Source organism: Tamandua tetradactyla, chromosome 18 (genome assembly GCF_023851605.1).
Source record: "Tamandua tetradactyla isolate mTamTet1 chromosome 18, mTamTet1.pri, whole genome shotgun sequence".
NCBI classification, from domain to species: domain Eukaryota; kingdom Metazoa; phylum Chordata; class Mammalia; order Pilosa; family Myrmecophagidae; genus Tamandua; species Tamandua tetradactyla.
Genome location: NC_135344.1, coordinates 28,021,024 through 28,041,144, shown reverse-complemented (window position 1 = coordinate 28,041,144; position 20,121 = coordinate 28,021,024). Strand labels below are relative to the sequence as shown.

Below are 20,121 nucleotides of genomic sequence, written 5' to 3'. Positions count from 1 at the left end.
GTTGTTGGGATTTTGATTGGTATTGCATTGAATCTGTAAATCAATTTAGGTAGGATTGACATCTTAACTATATTTAGTCTTCCAATCCATGAACACGGTATGCCCTTCCATCTGTTTAGGTCTTCTGTGATTTCTTTTAGCAGTTTTTTGTAGTTTTCTTTGTATAGGTCTTTTGTCTCTTTAGTTAAATTTATTCCTAGGTATTTTATTCTTTTAGTTGCAATTGTAAATGGGATTCGTTTCTTGATTTCCCCCTCCACTTGTTCATTGCTAGTGTATAGAAATGCTACAGATTTTTGAATGTTGATCTTGTAACCTGCTACTTTGCTGTACTCATTTATTAGCTCTAGTAGTTTTGTGGTGGATTTTTCCGGGTTTTTGACGTATAGTATCATATCGTCTGCAAACAGTGATAGTTTTACTTCTTCCTTTCCAATTTTGATGCCTTGTATTTCTTTTTCTTGTCTAATTGCTCTGGCTAGAACCTCCAACACAATGTTGAATAATAGTGGTGATAGTGGACATCCTTGTCTTGTTCCTGATCTTAGGGGGAACGTTTTCAATTTTTCCCCATTAAGGATGATATTAGCTGTGGGTTTTTCATATATTCCCTCTATCATTTTAAGGAAGTTCCCTTGTATTCCTATCCTTTGAAGTGTTTTCAACAGGAAAGGATGTTGAATCTTGTCAAATGCCTTCTCTGCATCAATTGAGATGATCATGTGATTTTTCTGCTTTAATTTGTTGATATGGTGTATTACATTAATTGATTTTCTTATGTTGAACCATCCTTGCATACCTGGGATGAATCCTACTTGGTCATGATGAATAATTCTTTTAATGTGTTGTTGGATACGATTTGCTAGAATTTTATTGAGGATTTTTGCATCAATATTCATTAGAGAGATCGGCCTGTAGTTTTCTTTTCTTGTAATATCTTTGCCTGGTTTTGGTATGAGGGTAATGTTGGCTTCATAGAATGAGTTAGGTAGTTTTCCCTCCACTTCGATTTTTTTGAAGAGTTTGAGGAGAGTTGGTACTAATTCTTTCTGGAATGTTTGATAGAATTCACATGTGAAGCCGTCTGGTCCTGGACTTTTCTTTTTAGGAAGCTTTTGAATGACTGCTTTGATTTCTTTACTTGTGATTGGTTTGTTGAGATCATCTATCTCTTCTTGAGTCAAAGTTGGTTGTTCATGTCTTTCCAGGAACCCGTCCATTTCCTCTAAATTGTTGTATTTATTAGCGTAAAGTTGTTCATAGTATCCTGTTATTACCTCCTTTATTTCTGTGAGGTCAGTAGTTATGTCTCCTCTTCCATTTCTGATCTTATTTATTTGCATCCTCTCTCTTCTTCTTTTTGTCAATCTTGCTAAGGGCCCATCAATCTTATTGATTTTCTCATAGAACCAACTTCTGGCCTTATTGATTTTCTCTATTGTTTTCATGTTTTCAATTTCATTTATTTGTGCTCTAATCTTTGTTATTTCTTTCCTTTTGCTTGCTTTGGGGTTAGCTTGCTGTTCTTTCTCCAGTTCTTCCAAATGGATAGTTAATTCCTGAATTTTTGCCTTTTCTTCTTTTCTGATATAGGCATTTAGGGCAATAAATTTTCCTCTTAGCACTGCCTTTGCTGCGTCCCATAAGTTTTGATATGTTGTGTTTTCATTTTCATTTGCCTCGAGGTATTTGCTAATTTCTCTAGCAATTTCTTCTTTGACCCACTCGTTGTTTAGGAGTGTGTTGTTGAGCCTCCACGTATTTGTGAATTTTCTGGCACTCTGCCTATTATTGATTTCCAACATTATTCCTTTATGGTCCGAGAAAGTGTTGTGTAAGATTTCAATCTTTTTAAATTTGTTAAGACTTGCTTTGTGACCCAGCATATGGTCTATTTTTGAGAATGATCCATGAGCACTTGAGAAAAAGGTGTATCCTGCTGTTGTGGGATGTAATGTCCTATAAATGTCTATTAAGTCTAGTTCATTTATAGTAATATTCAGATTCTCTATTTCTTTGTTGATCTTCTGTCTAGATGTTCTGTCCTTTGATGAGAGTGGTGAGTTGAAGTCTCCAACTATTATAGTATATGAGTCTATTTCCCTTTTCAGTGTTTGCAGTGTATTCCTCACGTATTTTGGGGCATTCTGGTTCGGTGCGTAAATATTTATGATTGTTATGTCTTCTTGTTTAATTGTTCCTTTTATTAGTATATAGTGTCCTTCTTTGTCTCTTTTAACTGCTTTACATTTGAAGTCTAATTTGTTGGATATTAGTATAGCCACTCCTGCTCTTTTCTGGTTGTTATTTGCATGAAATATCTTTTCCCAACCTTTCACTTTCAACCTATGTTTATCTTTGGGTCTAAGATGTGTTTCCTGTAGACAGCATATAGAAGGATCCTGTTTTTTAATCCATTCTGCCAATCTATGTCTTTTGATTGGGGAATTCAGTCCATTGACATTTAGTGTTATTACTGTTTGGATAATATTTTCCTCTAACATTTTGCCTTTTGTATTATATATATCATATCTGATTTTCCTTCTTTCTACACTCTTTTCCATCTCTCTCTCTTCTGTCTTTTTGTATCTGACTCTAATGCTCCCTTTAGTATTTCTTGCAGAGCTGGTCTCTTGGTCACGAATTCTTTCAGTGACTTTTTGTCTGAGAATGTTTTAGTTTCTCCCTCATTTTTGAAGGATAATTTTGCTGGATATAGGAGTCTTGGTTGGCAGTTTTTCTCTTTTAGTATTTTAAATATATCATCCCACTGTCTTCTAGCTTCCATGATTTCTGCTGAGAAATCTACACATAGTCTTATTGGGTTTCCCTTGTATGTGATGGATTGTTTTTCTCTTGCTGCTTTCAAGATCCTCTCTTTCTCATTGACCTCTGACATTCTAACTAGTAAGTGTCTTGGAGAACGCCTATTTGGGTCTAATCTCTTTGGGGTGTGCTGCACTTCTTGGATCTGTAAATTTAGGTCTTTCATAAGAGTTGGGAAATTTTCAGTGATAATTTCTTCCATTAGTTTTTCTCCTCCTTTTCCCTTCTCTTCTCCTTCTGGGACACCCACAACACGTATATTTGTGCGGTTCATATTGTCCTTGAGTTCCCTGATACCCTGTTCAAATTTCTCCATTCTTTTCCCTATAGTTTCTGTTTCTTTTTGGAATTCAGATGTTCCATCCTCCAAATCACTAATTCTATCTTCTGTCTCTTTAAATCTATCATTGTAACTATCCATTATTTTTTCTATGTTTGCTACTTTATCCTTCACTTCCATAAGTTCTGCGATTTGTTTTTTCAGTTTTTCTATTTCTTCTTTATGTTCGGCCCATGTCCTCTTCATGTCCTCCCTCAATTTATCGATTTCATTTTTGAAGAGGTTTTCCATTTCTGTTCGTATATTCAGGATTAGTTGCCTCAGCTCTTGTTTCTCATTTGAGCTATTGGTTTGTTCCTTTGACTGGGCCATATTCTCAATCTTTTGAGCGTGGACAGTTATCTTCTGCTGCTGGCGTCTGGGCATTTATTCAGATTTCTCTGGGTGTTTGACCCAGCAAGGTTGTAAGATTTTTCTGTGAAATCTCTGGGATCTGTTTTTCTTATCTTGCCCAGTACGTGGCGCACGTGGCACACGTTTGTCTCAAGTGTTTGGAATGGGTCTCCCCCAGTCACCGATCTCCGTGGCCTGGGGCTTTCGGATCCAAATCTCTCCGTTGGTTCAGGGGCCGCGCATGGTGGGGGCGTCAGCTGCCGCGGCTTGAGGGGACCCTGTGGCTGGTTGCGGGCCGCAGCGGGCCTGGGGGATTCCCCACCGGACCAGGAAGCCTCCCGTGGGGGGGGGCTTCCGCGGCTTGGATAGCCCTCCTATCTGAGACTCGTATCCGCGGACTCGAAGCAGAGACTCGAAGCCGCCCGCAAAAGAGGGGTGCCACCTGCCTCGGCTTGGGAAACTTGCTTCTCCAATACTCTCAGCCGGCCCGGAAAGGGGGGAGGGAGTAGCTCGGACCACCGCAGTTGCCGCTGATCGGGAGATCGCACACCGCTCGGGGGTCTCACTGCAGCCGAGTCTCGCAGTCAGTCTAGCCAGCCCAGACTTTGGATAGCCCTCTGATCCGGGACTCGTAGCCACGGACTTAACGCCGAGACTCGAAGGCGCCCGCAAAAGAAGGGCGCCGCCTGCCTCGGATTGGGGAATTTACTTCTCCGATACTCTCAGCCGACCCGGGAAGGAGGGATGGATTAGCTCGGACCGCCGCAGCTGCGGCCGCTCGGGGGTCTCGCCGCAGCCAAGTCTCGCAATCAGACTTGCCAGCCCAGACTTTGGATAGCCCTCTGATCCGAGACTTGTAGTCGCGGACTCGAAGCTGCCCGCAAAAGTGTGGCGCCGGCCGCCTTGGCTGGGAAGCTTGTCTCTCCGAGTCTCTCAGCCAGCCCCGGAAGGAGGGAGGGATTAGCTCGGACCGCCGCAGCTGCGGCCGCTCGGGGGTCTCGCCGCAGCCAAGACTCGGAATCAGACTTGCCAGCTCAGACTTTGGATAGCCCTCTGATCCGAGACTTGTAGTCGCGGACTCGAAGCCGCCCGCAAAAGTGTGGCGCCGGCCGCCTTGGCTGGGAAGCTTGTCTCTCCGAGTCTCTCAGCGAGCCCGGGAAGGAGGGAGGGATTAGCTCGGACCGCCGCAGCTGCGGCTGCTCGGGAAATCGCCCGCCGCTCGGGGATCTCACTCACCGCAGCTGAGTTTCGCAGTCAGACTAGCCAGCCCAGACTTGGTTACGCTGTGTGTCCATTCCCTGCTGTAGCCCCGGGAGTTGTTTTGTACTGTTTCTGTTCACCTATTAGTTGATTTGGAGTCGGAGGAACTAAGACGCATGTACCTTACTAAGACGCCATCTTGGATCTCCCCACAGCACATTCTTATCTCAGGATCATTCTAACTCAATCTGTGTGTTAGGTTGGGAAACTACCAACCTCTTAGGAAAACCAACCGAGACACTTTAAATTAGAAGAACCACAACATAAGTAGGTGATTCAAAAAGTTTAATTGCATCTATAGAGACAAGGATCTGACCCTTGTCCAGAAGTTGGAACATATAAGGTTTCCTATCCTTGGCTTATATAGTCTGTGTAGCTTGGGTCAGGTGTTTTATATAAAGCTGGCTTTATCTGCTTCTATAATTATCTGTTGATTACTAATAATGAGCAGTGTCCCTAGGGTTATATAATCCTATGTTAACTACATACTATTTCATACATTGCATGTTCAAAAATGGCGGAAATTCTCTTCCTCTGAGTGTGTCTTTTATTATGCTAATAAGGCAGGGGTCACTTTAAGGACAATTTGGGGGTTTATGCACCTGTGCTTACAACTGGTTGAATCCAGCTTCTCTGCTTGACTCAAAAAGCAGGTTGAAGTTAATCACAAGTGCAGGATGTTGGCCTGAATATAGGTTTTAAGTATGTAAAATTTATGTATATCTCATTAGTTTTGAATGCTGGGCTCTTTATTCCCTTTGTTCCATAGTACTTGCCAGGTACCAACTTCCCCAATGTAACTGCAATGGTTTCTTTGTCACCCTAGTCACTCCATAGACATCCTTCACAACCACTCTAACATGTGTTTTGATGATGCTGAAAATAATAAAAATGTAAATATATTTTATCTTTACAGTATGTACCATCAATGCTTTGTTTATTCACTAATCTATCATTAATTAACTAGTTAACATATTGCATGAATGAATATGAATTCTCAGAAGAAAATTTCTAAATTATAGTAGATTAAGTTCATTAAGAAATTTATGTATTTATAAATTTCGCCCCAATGCATTAAATTTGTATCATTTTATTTTATTGAATGTCTTTTGTCTTATACTATGTTTTTAATTCAGGCTTAAAATAGTTATTTAAAAATCTACTTATTTTATTGGAATTATATAAGTTCCTCTTCATAAACAACTACCACCACCACAAAAATCTTCGTGTTTATCCTAGGAAAAATAATGCAAACTACAATAACTTCCAAATTTTTAAAAAAGAAAACATTGCTGTGCTTTAGAAAAATCAGCTTTCATTTACTAATTTCAAGCTGCTGCTGAGCAGCAGTATTTGTCACAGAAAATCTGTGCTGTGCTTTTTCAAGTTAAAAAAAATGAAGGTGGAAGAACCAAAGGAGTTCAAAGTGAGCTAAAAGTTCACTGAATATCACAGGGAAGCAAAAGTTTCTTTCAAGTTTCCATACTCCTTGGTCAGGGCCCTACCAAATATTGAAAACTAGCCTTACCTAGGTTATGTGAATTACAAAATAGAATAGACAGCTTGTCCAACTCCAGTCAATTAAAAATCTGGAAGAAAAGCTTCTTGGAAACTGGACACATCTAATAAATGGTATCACTTTTTTTTTTTTTTTAGAGAAACTATGCTTTCTGAGCTGGTAGCCTCTGTCTCAGTAAAGCTCTGAGCATTCTTGACAAACAATCAGTAATAATTTAGCCATTATTGCCCAACAAAGACGAATCCAACCTGACTTTCTTATGATAGCTGTAGACATAGCCCACACACATTCTACCCAGCAACATTGTCTAGATTTTTAACCAACCTCCTCTTTCTGCCCCTTCCTCCTACCTCACCACCACCTCCATTCTCTCTCTCTCAAATGTCACTTTTTCCCTCAGCATATACATATTTTCAAGTCTCCCCCACATTTAAAAAATAACAAAAAGCTCTCTGAAACCTCCTGTGGTTTTGTGACTCTCTCCAGCCACCACCCTTTCCACATACTTCCTTCATAGTCAAGCTTCTAAATATATAATTTATACTCTATGTCCGCTTTCTGTAATTAACCCCACCCATTGCATTCTGGCTTGCTTCATCACACAATTAAAATTGCTCTTATTGGAGTTATCACAACCTTCCATTAGATACTTTCCAGCAATTATCTTACTTGACCTCCCATGGCATTTAACACTGTTGTCCATGCCCTCATTCCTGAAATGCCTTTGTTTTTCTTGACCACATGGGTTTTCTTTCTATCTCTCTGTTCCTCCTTTAATTTTCTCCAATATATCTTAAAAATTAAGAGTCACATTTCCAAGGAATAGAGGGAACATACTAACTTACAATAGAGAGATCTGACAAATGCTACCTTAACCTTAAGGTTAATATCACCAGTGATGGCATGCGGATAGCAGGTTCTCTCTGGTATGCTGTGATGAGAGGGTACTTCTCCTCTGGGCATTCTTTCCTAAAATCCATAACCCCAGTCTAATAATGAGAAAATACATCAGACTAACCTAGATTGAGGAACATTCTATAAAATACCTGGTCAATTCCCTTTAAAAGTGTTAAGGTCATGAAAAACAAGGAGATACTGAGAAATTATCACAGACAAAAGGAGACTAAAGATCCATGATATCTCAAAGCGATGTGGCATCCTGAAATTGATCTTGGAACAAAGAAATGCACATTAATGGAAAAAGAAAACCTCGTAAATCCAAGAATGATCAGAGCTTTGTTAATGGTTATGTACTAGTTTTGGTTTCTTATATTTAACAATTATACCATGGTGATATAAGATGGAAACATTAAGGGAATTTGAAACTGGATGAAAAGTATGGGAAATCTCTGCTGTCTTTGCAACTTTTCTGAAAATGTAAAAATATTCCAAATAAAAGGTTTATTTTTTAAAATGTAAGGCTTAGGCTTCTGTTACATTTCCATTATCCATTTATATGGTTCTTACTTAGACAATGAGCCCTAGAATAGGGTCAACTCAAGGCAATCTGTAGCAGACAAAGCAGAGGGATTCATCTAAGACAAAATATTTGGAAAATCATTTCAGAGGCTGGGAGATTAAGAAAAATCCATGACTAAAGCCAGAGGCAGAATGTGATGTCAGGAGCTCAGCGTCAGGCAAAGCTAGAGTGGGGGCACAAATGAAATCAGAAAGAAAGATAGATGATAAAGACTGAGATAATATAATCTAGGAATGCCTAGAGTATATAATGATAGTGACTAAATGTACAAATTTAAAAACTGTTTTTGCATAAGGAAGAACAGAGGACTGTCATTACTGCAGGGTGCTGAAAATAGATGGTAATTAATATTTTAAAATTTTAGCTTATGTGTGAGACTAAAGCAAAAAATGTTTATTTGGTACAAAATTTATATTTTGACTAGTGCATTTCCTAATATAACTTATGTAGACAGCTTAATTGAACACCACAAGTACATGGAACCTTGAGCAGGGCATGAGATTTTGTTAGTTTGTCCAGAGTGATGCCCCGATAAATCCCAGAAGGTTTGAACAGTGAATAAAAAAGTATTTGCAAAGTCTCCTTCAGGGAATGGGGAGAAAGGGGGAAAATTCAATTTCCCCAGATTGAATTCTTGATATTCTCAGAAGCAGTGGGGACAACCAAAGCTATAGGCTGAGCCCCCAATCTTGGGGGTTGTTCATATGAAACTTAACCCCACAAAGGATAGGTCAAGCCTACTTAAAATTAGGCCTAAGACTCACCCCCAAGAGAACCTCTTTTGTTGCTCTTATGTGGCCTCTCTCTCCAGCCTACATAACAAGCAAACTCACTGCTCAACTCCTGTCTACATGAGACATGACTCCCAGGGGTGTGGACCTTCCTGACAATGTGGGACAGAAATCCTAGAATGAGCTGAGACTCAGCATCAAGGGATTGAGAAAACATCCTCAACCAAAAGGGGGAAGAGTGAAAAGAGACAAAATAAAGTGTCAATGGCTGAGAGACTCCAAACAGGGTCAAGAGGTTATCCTGGAGGTTATTCTTATGCACTAAATAGATATCACCTTTTTATTCAAGATGTAATGGAGAGGCTGGAGGGAAGTGCCTGAAAATGTAGAGCTGTGTTCCAGTAGCCATATTTCTTGAAGATGATTGTATAATGATACAGTTTTCACAATGTGATGTGATTGTGAAAACCTTGTGTCTGATGCTCCTTTTATCTACTTTGTCAACAGATGAGTAAAACATATGGAATAAAAATAAATAATAGGGGGAACAAATGTTAGAATAAATTTAGATTGAAATGCTAGTGATCAATGAAAGGGAGGGATAAGGGGTATGGTATGTATGAATGGTATTGGGGAACCATTTCCCATTATATTTTTGGGCCTTTCCTTTCCCTGTATGCCAGTCTCCCATGTCTTCCAGCTCTGTCATTTTATTTATGACATTGTTAAATGGAGTGCCTGTTTTTCCTAATAATAAAGTCATTATCAAGTATTTATATGCTGGAGATGCTGCCTTAATGAGAGCATTTCTCTGTGAAGCATTGATAGGGAGGAGGTGTTATGTGTAGGCCTCTCCCAATATAATTGCTGACTTCATAACTTCCTTTTTTAATTTCTCCATAGCATCTCACAAAGTGTATGAGGGTTGATCATTTCATGGCCACATAGTGTCAGCAGGGCATTGCTCATTATACCTTTGTGCAGCCAATGCCAGCAAGTTAGAATTTTTTCCAGTCTGCCAACTAAACTACTGAAAAGCAGTTTGTATAGTTCAGCACCACTCCTCCAGCCCCTGTAATAGCAATTCTGATCATCCAGGTAATCAATGGCTCACCAGTTTTCAGAGTAAAATGCCTAAGAATATAAATTATTTTTTCTTCTTTTATACTGGTTTTGAAAGTAACCTGATTGTCCTATTATTCTTCTTTTTGCCTTTGTATTAGGTCAGCTCCTATTTTTGGAGGATGTCATGGTCAGTTTCACATGTCAACTTGGCCAGGTGGTGGTACCTGTTTGTCTGGTTGGGCAAGTGCTGGCCTGTCTTTTGCTATGAGGACATTTCATAGAATTAAATCATGATCACGTTGGCTACATCCACAACTGATTCCATTTGTAATCAGCCAAGGGGAGTGTCTTCTTTAATGAGTGTTGCTTAATCTAATCACCAGAAGCCTTTTAAGGAGGATTCACAAGAGACAGGCTCTCTTCTTGCTTTGCTGGCAAGCCTCTCCTGTGGAGTTCATCCAGACCCTCCATTGGAATCATCAGCTTCACAGCCTGCCCTACAGATTTTGGACTCTACATTCTCATGGTTATGTGTGACACTTTTATAGATTTTATATTTATGATTATTTCCTGTTGATTCTGTTTTTCTAGAGAACCCTAACTAATACAGAGGATATTTACTCTTTTTTTTCTGACAGACTTTCTCATCTAAAATATTCTCATTTTTTCCATTTTCTGCCTCATCCCACACATCGCCATCCCACTTATCAGGAACCCAATTAGCAGTGGCAGTGGCTAGTACCATATGTACTTTCCCTTTGTTCACTTTACATCATCTCCTTTTATATTTATATTGGGCCACAGGGACTGCCGTCCTCTCAGCTACTAACTGATAATTACAAATTTGATTTTCCAAAACAAAATTTTGATTCTGCAGCATGGACAGTTTTTCCTGTAATTCTGCCATTCCTTTTCATAATTCCTTTTTTCAGCGATTGCTCAATCACTCTGTTCACACACATTTTTTAAATATTCTGTTAACAAAGCCCATCCTCCTCTACACACTTCAATCATTTTCTTTCCCTTTTTCTAATGGAATGTTTTCTAGACATAGAGCAACCTGAGTAGGTTCTCCCTGTTTAATTCTATTCCCTCAATCTTCACAGGGTCCCATGCATCTTGCCCATTCCTTTGCAAGTGAGGAGTAAGGTAAATCATCCCATCCTGGGGTTTTTTGGTTTATTCCTTTGAGTTTAGAGGACTTTTTCAAAAATGACATTATCTCCTAAGTTATGTCTAAAGCTTATGGCCCACTATTAATCCATCTAAGGTAAATCTTGAAGAGGGGTTACTGACTTAAAAGTTCCCAAATGTCTTATAGCATTAGAAAGTACAAACCAGGGAGACAAAACATTTAAATCCAAAACATTCCACATACAAAAAGCACAAGAAACTGGCAACTTTAAATTAATCAAGAATGGTCCTAATAAAGCATAACAATATTCAGATGAGCACAGTCCATATTTTCTGCACAAATTTTCTAAAGCTTGTCTTACTGACCTTTACCATTATGAAGCCATGCTGAAATGTGGATCCTGCTCACAGCGCCATGAAAGGCAATGTGATATTTGTGACCATTTGATTTATAGGTTCGGATTCGCAGACAACACAGACCTCAGTGATATAAAAACAGATTTTATTAGGAAAGTAATTGAAGAAAATAACTAAAAGAGTCTTCAAAAATAAAGCATAATTGCATCACCAGATAAGATGGCACCAACACCTGAAGAGAAGTGCTGGAGAGTTTCACAAGCAGAATTTTAACTGTCATTAGTAAAATCCATAGCAATCTTGGGGACAGCATTCAGAGTCTCTTTAGTTAAGATCCATAACAGAGCATAAGATCCTGATGAGGTGCGGCTTGGGGCTTGCCTAGCCCTACCGCACTGGGGTCTCATCCTCGGATGTGGTTCGGCTGGAGAGCGGCGTCAGCCGAGACCACGGGGCTCGAAGGTCTGGAGGGCGCGCGAGCACAATAAACCGAGACTAAAGAATAATAGCAGTAATTTATTGCATAGGGCTCGCGGGACCTAGCTGGCTGGCAAGGCTTACAGGCTAAGACCCCAACAGGAGGAAACACAAAGAATATATAGGGTTGGTGAGGGGGAGTTAATTAGAGGTGAAGAAACTTTGATGGGCAGCTTTATGGTGTCGTGTAGGATGTGGATTGGCTAGGAGGTGTGTTGAATATTATAATGGGTGGTGAGGTGAGGAGTGTACATGGTCTAATGAAGAAGAGGTGAAAAGGTGGTGCGATATATGCTCAGGAGTTGCTAGGCAGGGGGTTAGAATAGAAAGGCTTGCAAGAACGAGAGATGTCTGGATATGTCAGGGCATGTTAAGGCAGATAAGAGGCAACAGTTACAAATATATGCAGCAATGAGGTGCTTTCTCTCTCTCATAAGATTCTTTTCTCTCTTCTCCTAAGTTTCTCCTCTTTCTTTCTCTAACTGCTTGCATACAGTTTTTTTTTAAATGATATCTTGACATAATAGTGGCAATATTCCAATTAGCTTATGTGAGTGGGCCCAGTTTGGTCCTCTGGGAACTGGCTAGGGACCAAGAGGAGCTTCCTGGGACCTAGATATTTTTATTAACATACACCTCCTTCTGGGAAGATAGCCAGTCCTCCCAAGCTAGAGAGCACATTTCAACTGTTTTCTTACCAAGGTCATGCAATGGCAACATCAGTTGTAAGGAACAGACTTTCTTAACGAGACAAATTGTAAAACCCCTACAGAGATGTTCTCCTCTTACTCTGAAATGTGAAAATTTTAATTTATAAGACGGAGTAATGATAAGATGAAATACAAGATAATTTCTTTTTATACTCCCCAGAAATGGTCCACTTTAATTCACACAGCTTTCTAAAGGGGTCAGCTTGACTCTCCAGTCATCAGTAAGGGCTTTCTTAAAGTTAGACAATATGCACCACAATGGTATCTTACTGACTTCCTCTCCCATATCAGTGGCACCAACGATTAGAGAGAGGGCTTACAGACAAACAACAAAGGGTTTTGAACAAACTGTCACTTCGTTCTGTCTGGCTGCTCCCCTAGCAGGGACATTGGGCATCTCTTGGCTTTGGTGGTCTGGCATAAACCCCCGGGCAGCCCCCCTTTCAGGGTTGCCAACCCGGAGCTATATGAGGATCACCACAAACTCATAGAATCTGAACTCTCTTGCGACCTGGTGACGGCTCCTGTGGCCCAGGACTTTCTTTTATTCACACAGTCACACACGCATATACTCTAACACCCCTCCTGCACCACCCTTCCCTAAACTGAACCTGAAGACTTCCATTTCCCCTGGTCTTCCAACTGGGGACTGATACTCGGAGAGTTTCTGGGAGGTGATCAGGCTTCCCTTCCACTCAGGCTCCCCTAGCCTTATATGAGTGGGCTGAAACTGACACACCTGGGTGCTTACCACTCATACAGGCAGCTCCATGGAATTTGATTCCAGAAACTGTCCTGGATCCATTGCTGCTCTGGTGATGAGTGCCCTGGCCAGGGAGGTCAGGAAATCAAAAGATGGGGAAAAGCACTGTTGCTGGCATTGGATTCCATTAGGTCTTCGGTCCAGGCAACACTGCCACTGTGGGTGAGGGAGGTAAAAACATTATCAGTCTCTTGATCCTGAATGAGCTTCTAGAAATGTTGCACAAAACCAGAGACAAGTCTACAAACCTCCAGGAACATTACACAGAAACACAACAAACCGGGGCCAAAGACTCTGATGCTTCAGAAAGTAGGTTTTTATTCATCTATGGCCATAGGGCTCAGCCAAGTAGCCTCAGAGTCTGAGCCCCAAACAAATGGTTAACATCAGTTTTTATAGACATGATGACACATTAAAGACAAGGTATGCTTAATATGGTAACTGGTGGTGTTGGAAGGAAATGAGCAACTGGTTTAAATCGGGAAGGGTATAAAGCTGGGTTTTCAGAAGTGGATGAATGGTTAGGGGAGGGGTGTCTTTACAGGAATCTGTCTTATCTTGCCTATGTGCAGTTTTACCCATTCTTGGAGCAAGCATCTTGTTTATGTGTAGTTCTGACTGCTCAGAGGAATTTGGAGAATTTTTAAAGAGGAAGTGGTTTAAATGTTCAAGGAGGGGTGAGGGGCCTGCCTGCTACAAGGGGCCTGCTTGCTACAAGGTAAATGCCTTGTGTAGGGTCCCACACCAAGGCGCAGAGTCATTGCTTAAAATGTTGCTATATTCAGCTCAGCTTACTTATTACTGAGAATGCATAATGCTTTGACTAAAAATGAACTCTCTCCAATTTGTCTAGGGGGAGTTTATCTTTCCAATTTTGAAGTACTGTAACATGTCTTCATCTTCATCTATATGGTTTCTTTTTTACCTTTGTATATTTGGTTAAACTGAGATGTTATGTCAGAAAATGCTATCTGGGTTTCAGGTTTTAATTTTTGCGTTGGTGACATAGTGTGAGGTAAGACTTGACTCAACTGATCCAATTTTTTAAGAGTTCAGAGAGAGCTTGAAGGAAAAATACAGAAAGATCGGCATCTTTCCTGGTTGAGCCCCATGCTATTTGATTACATATTCATTTTACACATTTTCCTTACATCATTCTGTTTTTTTTTAAATTAGAGAAGTTGTAGTTTACAGATAAGTCATGTATAAAATATGGAACTCCCATATACTACCTTATTATTAACATCTTGCATTAATGTGGTGCATTGTTGCAATTGATGAAACAACATTTTTATGATTGCACTATTAACTATAATCTGTGGTTCACCTTAGAGTTCACTGTGTTATGCAGTCCCTTGAATTGTCTTTTCTTTTTTTAATTTTAATTTTTATTCTATTAACACATATAAATCCAAAACTCCCCCCTTCAATCACATTCAAATATATAATTCAGTGGTGGTAATTATGTTCACAATGTTGTGCCATCATTGCCACCATCCATTACCAAAACTTTTCCATCATCCCAAATAGAAACTATGAACAATTTAAATGTTAACTCCCCATTCCCTACACCTGCCTCAGCCCCTGGTAACCTATATTCAGTTTTTGACCCTGAATTTGCTTATTCTAATTATCTCATATCAGTGACATCATAGAATACTTGTCCATTGGTGTCTGGCTTATTTCACTCAATATGAAGGCTTCAAGTTTCGTCCATGTTGTTGCATGTAACAGAATTTCATTCCTTATTACAGCTGAATAATATTGCACTATGTATATATACCACATTTTGTTTACCCATTTATTGGTTGATGAACACTTGGATTGCTTCCATCTTTTGGCAGTTGGAGTAATGTCACTATGAACATCACTGTGTAAATATTTCTTCTAGTCCCTATTTCTGAGTCTTTGGGGCATATACCTGGAAGTGGGATTGCTGGGTCATATGGTGCTTCTATATTTAACTTTGAGGAACTGCCAAATTCCCTTACATGGTGGCTGCATCATTTCCATTCCCAACAACAATGAATGAGTATTCTTATTTTCTCACATAATTTTCAACACTTGTAATTTACAGTTTTTTAAAAACATAGTAGTCATTCTAGTGGGTTTCAAATGGCATGTCACTGTGGTTTTGATTTGCATTTCCATAATGGCTAATGATGTTGAACATCTTTTCATGTGCTTTTTGGCCTCTTGTGTATCTTTTTTAGAGAAATGTCTATTTGAGTCTTTTTTCTATTTTTAAATTGGGTTGTTTGTCTTTATGTTGTTTAGTTGTAGGATTCCCTCATATATTCTAGATATTAACCCCTTACTGAATATGTGGTTTCCAAATATTTTTTCCCATCTGGTATGATGTTGTTTTACTTAAATGACAAAGTCAGTTGATGCACAAAACTTTTCACTTTTGATTAGGTCCCATTTATCTACTTTTTTCTTTCATTGCTTGTGCAAAGTCTAGGAAAGCTTTGCCTAATTTAAATGTGATGACTGGATTTTCCATTTCTGCAAAGAAGACTGTTGGTATTTCGATTGGAATTGCATTAAATCTGTAAATCACTTTGGGTAGAATTGACGGCTTAATAATATTTAATCTTCCAATCCATGATCATGGTTTGTTCTTCCATTTATTATGTCTTCTTTGATTTCTTTTAGCAATATATTGTAGTTTTCTATGTATAAGTCCTTTGTATCCTTGGTTAGATTTATTCCTAAATATTTTATTCTCTTAGCTGCTATTGTAAATGGAATTTTTTTCTTGGTTTCTTCTTCAGACTATTCATTACTAATGTATAGAAACACTAATGATTTTTTATAGAGTCTTTATTATGAATGGCCAGTGTTAAAAATGTGAAACACATGGAAGCCCATTCCTTTTGAAGTCATTTGTGTACTCTAGCTGCAGAGATGTAACATCTAGCTTATTGCTTTATATGAGTACAGATTTTCTTCCTGGACTGTATGATTTGAAGTTTGATCTCTTTACTAGAGTCATAATAGTGAAATCATATTGTATCTATCCTTTTGTGTCTGGCTTACTTCACTCAGCATTATATCCTCTAGGTTCATCCATTTGTTATATGCTTCAAGGCCTCATTTTGTCTTGCTACATAATATTCCATCATGTGTATATACCATATTTTGTTTATCCACTTGTTGGTGGGCACTTGGATTATTTCCATCTTTTGTAAATTATGAATAGTGCTGCTATGGACATTGGTATTCAAATGTCTGTTCGTGTTACTGCTTTCAGCTCTTCAGGATATACATCAAATATTGGTGTTGCCAGATCATAGGGAAACTTGATATTTAGTTTTCTAAAGAACTGCCAAACTGTCTTCCACAGCACTACTACTTTCTGAGTGTTGACCACCATTTGCTGAATTCATTTATTAGCTCTGGTAGCTCTGTTGTAGACTTCTCAGTATTTTCTGTATAGAGGGTCACCTGCAAATAAGGAAAGATTTACTTCTTCTTTTCCAACTTGGATGCCTTTTATTTCTTTTTCCTTCCTAAATGCTCTGGCAAAAGCTTCCAGTACAATGTTGAAATGCATTGGTCAGAGTGGGCATTCCTGTATTATTCTTGGTCTTAGAAATTTTTCAGTCGTTCATCATTAAGTACAATGTTAACTGTGGGTTTTTCATATATGTGTTTTATCACATTGAGGAAATTTCCTTCTGTTACTACTTTTCTAAATATTTTTATCAAGAAGGTGGTGGATTTTGTCGAATGCCTTTTCTGCATCAATTTAGATGATCATGTGGTTTTTTTCCTTCATTCTGTTAATGTGGGGATTGACATTAATTGATTTTCTTCTGTTGAATAAACCTTGTATATCTGGGATAAACCAAAACTTGATTATGGTTTATAACTCTTTTAGTGTGTTGTTGGATTTGGTTTACTAGTATCTTGTTGAGAATTTTACATCTATGGTCATAAGAAATATTGGTCTATAATTTTATTTTTTTCTGGTATCTTTTTCTGGCTTTGGTACATGGGTGATGTTGATCTCATGAAATGAGTTAAGCAGCATTTGCTCCTCTTCAATTTTTTGGAAGGACTGGTTTTAATTCTTGAAATGCTTGATAAAACTACCCTGTGAAGCCATCTGATCCTGGACTGTTCTTGGTTGGGAGGTTTTCAATGATCAATTCAATGTCCTTACTAATAATTGCTTTATTGAGATCTTCTATTTCTTCCTGAGTCAGTGTTGTTAGTTTGTGTATTTCTTGGAATTTGTCCATTTTATCTAGGCTATATAATTTGTTGGTGTACAGATGTTCATGATATCTTCTTATAAGTCCTTTTTTATTTGCATGGGGTTGTGTGCTACTTTGAAAGTGTTATGTACCCCAGAAAAGCCACATTCCTCTAATCCAATCTTGTGGGGTATGCCAGTTTGAAAGTATTATGTACCCTAGAAAAGCCTTTTTAAAAAAAAAATCACGAAGGTTTGTGTGCTAGTTTGAAAGTGTTATGTACCCCAGAAAAGCCACGTTCCTCTAATCCAATCTTGTGGGGTATGCCAGTTTGAAAGTATTATGTACCCTAGAAAAGCCTTTTTAAAAAAAAATCACGTAGGTTTGTGTGCTAGTTTGAAAGTGTTATGTACCCAAGAAAAGCCATGTTCTTCTAATCCAATCTTGTAGTATACTGATTTGAAAATATTATATACCCAAAAAAGCCTTGTTTTAATTCTGATCCAGTCTTGTGGTAGCAGCCATTTCTTTTAATCCTGATTCGGTAACATAGTTTGGAACCATTTGATTAGATTATCTCCATGGAGATATAATGTGCCCAATTGTGGGTATTAATTTTGATTAGATGGAGATGTGACTCCACCCATTCCAGGTGGGTCTTGATTAGTTTACTGGAATTCTTTAAAAGAGGAAAGACTTGGAAAAACCTCAGAAATGACAGAGCCTAGGGAAATGATAGAAATAATAGAAGCCTCAGAGCCAAGAGAAGTTTCACAGCAGAGCTGGCACAGATGCAGACATATGGAGAACAGAGACAGGGATGTTTAGAGATGTTTGGAGCCCAGCAGATATTGCTATGAGATGTTAAGGAAACCAGAATCTGGAGAGAGCCAAGGGAAGCCAAGAGATAAAAGCCAGCCCTGGAGAAGCAAAGTGAGGAAGCGCCACAAGAACAAAGGTTGAAAGCCACTGAGCCCAGGAGCAGGGGGCCAGAAGATGTCAGCCGCATGACTACCTAGCTGACAAAGGTATTCCTGACCCATCGACCTTTCTTGAGTGAAGGCAACCACTTGTTGGTGCCTTAATTTGGACACTTTCACTTCCATAGAACTGTAAACTTGTAACTTATTAAATTCCCCCCTTTAAAAAACCATTCCAGCTCTGGTATATCACATTCCCGCAGCTTGGAAGCTAACACATGAGGGCAGACTTGTTGTAGGTGGGACCTTTTTATTAGGTTGTTTCCATGGAGATGTGACCAAATTCAAGGTGGATCTTAACCCACTTACTGGAGACCTCCATGAAGAGAATAGAAGACAGAAAACAGAGAGGGCTCAGAGCCAATATAGAGAGCAGAGAGATAACAGATACTTAGAGAAAGAAAATGCCTGGGAATATGCTAAGCTAAGAGTTGAAATCCAAAGTTTGCCTTGGAGAAACTAAGAGAGGACCCACAGATGCTCAGAGAGGTAAAATGCCCTGGGACAGACCAGAAGGACCCACAGGAGCTGAAAAAGCCATTTTGGAAGCTAAACCAGGAGAGAAGGGCCAGCAGACATCACCAAGTACCTTCCCATGTGACAGGAAAACTCCAGATGTGATTGGCCTCTCTTGAGTGAAGGTATTCTCTTTTTGATACCTTAGTTTGGACATTTCCGTGGTGTACTGATTTGAAATGATGTATGCACCCTAGAAAAACCATGTTTTAATCCTAATCCCATTTTGTAAATGCAGCCATTTCTTCTAATCCCTATTCAGTATTGTATGTTTGAAACTGTAATTAAATCACTGAAGATGTGATTTAATCAAGAATGGTTGTTAAATTGGATTAGCTGGAAGCATGTCCCCACCCATTTGGGTGGATCTTGATTAGTTTCTGAAGTCCTATGAGAGAGGAAATATTTTGGAGAATGAAAAAGATTCTGAGAGAGCAGAACAACATAGCCACAAGAAGCAGAGAGCCCACCAGCCAGCGACCTTTGGAAATGAAGAAGGAAAATGCCTCCCAGAGAGCTTCATGAAACAGGAAGCCAGGAGAAGAAGCTAGCAGATGATGCCATGTTCACCATGTGCCTTTCCAAATGACAGAACACCTCTGACTGTGCTTGCCATGTGCCCTTCCACTTGAGAGAGAAACCCTGAACTTCATGAGCCTTCTTGAACCAAGGTACATTTCCCTGGGTGCCTTAGATTGGACATATCTAAAGACTTGTTTTAATTGGGACATTTTCTTGGCCTTAGAACTGTAAACTAGTAGCTTATTGAATTCCCCTTTTAAAAAGCCTTTTTTCTGGTATATTGCATTCCAGCAGCTAGCAAACTAGACCACACATGACCTTAGAACTGTAAATTTGTGATGTAATATATCCCCTTTTAAAAGCCAATCCATTTCTGGTCTGTTGTATTCTGATGGCTTTACCAAACCAAAACAAGTTGCTAGTAATATCACCCTTTCCACTTCTGATTTCAGTTATTTGGGTCTTTCTCTCTCTTTTTTTCCCTTTTCAGCCTATCTAAAGATTTGTGAATTTTATTGCTGTTATCAAAGAAAAATGTGACCTAGAGAAGAATCTATATTCTGCCACTGTTAGCTAAAATATTTTATATATATGTATGTATATATCTGTATATATTATATATATGTGTAACTGACATATATACACATATGTCAGTTAGGTATAGTTGGTTTATAGTATTGTTAAAATCTTCTATTTCATAATTGATTTTTCTAGAAGTTCTAGCAATTACTGAAAGTGGCATATTAAAACTCCTACTATTTATGGAGATCCATCCATTTCTCACTTCAAATATGTCAATATTTGCTTCATATATTTTCATACTGTGCTGTTAGGTGCATATATATTTATAATTGTTATATCTTCTTGTTGAGTTGACAGCTTTATCAATAAATAATGACCTTC

The 20,121-nt window shown here is 38.9% G+C and overlaps 1 protein-coding gene across 3 annotated transcripts in view; it reads left to right on the top strand.

The window, feature by feature from the left end:
• C18H18orf54 (chromosome 18 C18orf54 homolog) overlaps nucleotides 1–20,121 on the top strand; it is a 269,814-nt gene that overhangs the window by 186,574 nt on the left and 63,119 nt on the right. The window lies entirely within an intron of this gene.